This window comes from Phyllobates terribilis, unplaced genomic scaffold (genome assembly GCF_046119375.1).
Source record: "Phyllobates terribilis strain yellow unplaced genomic scaffold, ASM4611937v1 Scaffold_2742__1_contigs__length_109847, whole genome shotgun sequence".
NCBI lineage: Eukaryota > Metazoa > Chordata > Amphibia > Anura > Dendrobatidae > Phyllobates > Phyllobates terribilis.
This window is the reverse complement of record NW_027365497.1, coordinates 107,501-109,848: the sequence shown is the minus strand read 5'-3', so window position 1 is coordinate 109,848 and position 2,348 is coordinate 107,501.

Genomic DNA, 2,348 nt, shown 5'->3' with positions numbered 1-2,348 from the left:
TCCAGAGCGATTCGCGCGATGAGTCCCTTGATTACTTAGTCGTTTTTGGCAAAATTTCTGACTTTTTGAAAAATTTCACAATTTTGTGAAAACTTCCACAAAATGAGGTTCTAGTATGTTAGAGGGCATCCCAGGAGGGCTCCAAAAGTGTGGGTAAAATATATATCCCACAGGGGGAAATTGAAAAAAAGTTGAAAAAAAAAAATTTTTGGGGACTTAGAAAATTTCAACTTTTGTCAGACTTCCAGACAGGGGAGCGTGTCAGTGCGCGCATCCGATTTCAGTTCCAGAGCGATTCGCGCGATGAGTCCTTGATACTTAGTCGTTTTTGCAAAATTTCTGACTTTTTTGAAATTTCACAATTTTGTGAAAACTTCCACAAAATGAGGTTCTAGTATGTTAGAGGGCATCCCAGGAGGGCTCCAAAAGTGTGGGTAAAATATATATCCCACAGGGGGAAAATTGAAAAAAAGTTGAAAAAAAAAATTTTTGGGGACTTAGAAAATTTTTCAACTTGTGTCAGACTTCCAGAGAGGGGAGCATGTCAGTGCGCGCATCCGATTTCAGTTCCAGAGCGATTCGCGCGATGAGTCCTTGATACTTAGTCGTTTTCAGAAGTCACAATTTTGACTTCCAGGGACCCGCAAAACGTTTGTAAATTGAGCCCGCTCCCCAGTTCCAAGCGTTTTGAGGTGTCCCCGGTTGCAGTAATGCAGCCTGCCCACTAGATGTCGCAAAAGAGACAAAAAGTGAAAAAGAACCAGAATGAGGAAATTCCAGGGAGCCGAATCCGCCTGACAGTTCCAGGCGATCGGGCACTTTTTTGCATGCGTCCCTAAAGTGGGTATAGGGTGACACTCCATGCAAAGACCCAGTTTTGCACACCACCGGCAGAATATATGAGAGAGAGGTACCTCTCAGCCCCGACACATTTCGACTCATTTAAGCTGGTTTTCACCTCCGTAGGCCTGGGTATGCGTTTTGGCTATGAGTCCCTGTTCGGCTGGAGGTCTGCACCTTGGCTGAACCCAGGCTTCCGCAGCTGCGTGGGGGGACTTTTGCCGGTCGCCTATCCCAAGTCAGAGAGGTGTTCCTGGGTTGAAGTGAGCCTGGCCAGACCCCCCGCGGGCCCTGGTTCTCCACATGGGGGCGCCGTCAAGGCTAAAATCTGGATTTTAGGCCGAGGAGAGGCTCCATGAGGGCGGATGCTTTTGTGGCTTCGACCCCAGTGCTGTTCCACATCCAGTACCCCCCCGCAAGGGCGCCTGTACCCGAGTCGCGCTTCCAGGACTCGTGGGCACGTATCTCCCGACGACAGGGGTTTGCAGCCTCCGTACTTGGGCAAGTCCCTACATGCACCCCTGCTCTTCCTCCGATCGATCTGGCGCAGCGCTCCCGGGTGGGGAGGTGGCGCCGCTCGCTCGGCCCGGGCTTTGGAGCCCGCGCTGGCTTAAGGTGAGCGGTCCCCTCCTCCTCTACCCCCGGGCTTCCGACACCTATCTTTGGGCGCGCATGCCGGCCTCGCCTCCCGTCTGCGGAGGTGGCCGAGCCGTGGGGAGTTTGACCCGAACCGAGCGAAGGCAGTGGTCCGACGACCCGTACGGGCGAACGGCGGGGCGCCCACCCAGCCAGGCGTGGGGGCCCGTCGTCCGAATCGCTCCCTGTGCGGGGAAGCACAGCGATCTTCTCCGAGGCGGCCCTTTTCTTCCAGATGCGTACCCGGCCAGCGGAGGCTCGCGCTGCCCCTCGTGTCCGAAAGGGCGGCCTCCGCGGCGGTGGCGACAGCGGCGGCGGTGGGTGGCCTCTCCGCGCCACTGCCGAGCTTCGCGATTTCCAGTCTTTTCCCGAGCCCCTACGTCAGTGGGGAGGACGACAGAGGTGTGGAGGCAGGCGAAGGGGGTTCTCACCGTGCGGTGTGCCCCAGCCCGACCGTTGCCTTCCCCCTCGACCCTCGTCCTCCCAGGCGGCTCGGCCAGGGAGCAGGAGAGAGAGCGAGAGAGGGAGAGCGGAAACCCCAGAGCCAAGGGGTTAGATGGAGAACGGGAGAAGGAACGAGGGCCAAGAGGTAGGGAGTACGGTGAAAGGCCGACCTGGGATCCCCCTGCGCTCCCGCCCTGGGCGGGGAGCAGCCCTGGGAAGAAAAGCCGCTCGGGCATCCCTTTGAGGTTACGGGCGCGAGCGGGAAGAGGGACTACGCTGGAGGGCGACGCCGACACGGCCAGGCCGACGACCACCCACGTGACCTCAGCGTCGCCGGGGTTAGTGCCAGAGCCGCGGCGGGACCCCCGACGGCCAGCCCCCCTCTCCCAATCCTCGTGCCTGTCCGCCGGTGGGTCGAGGACCCCCCG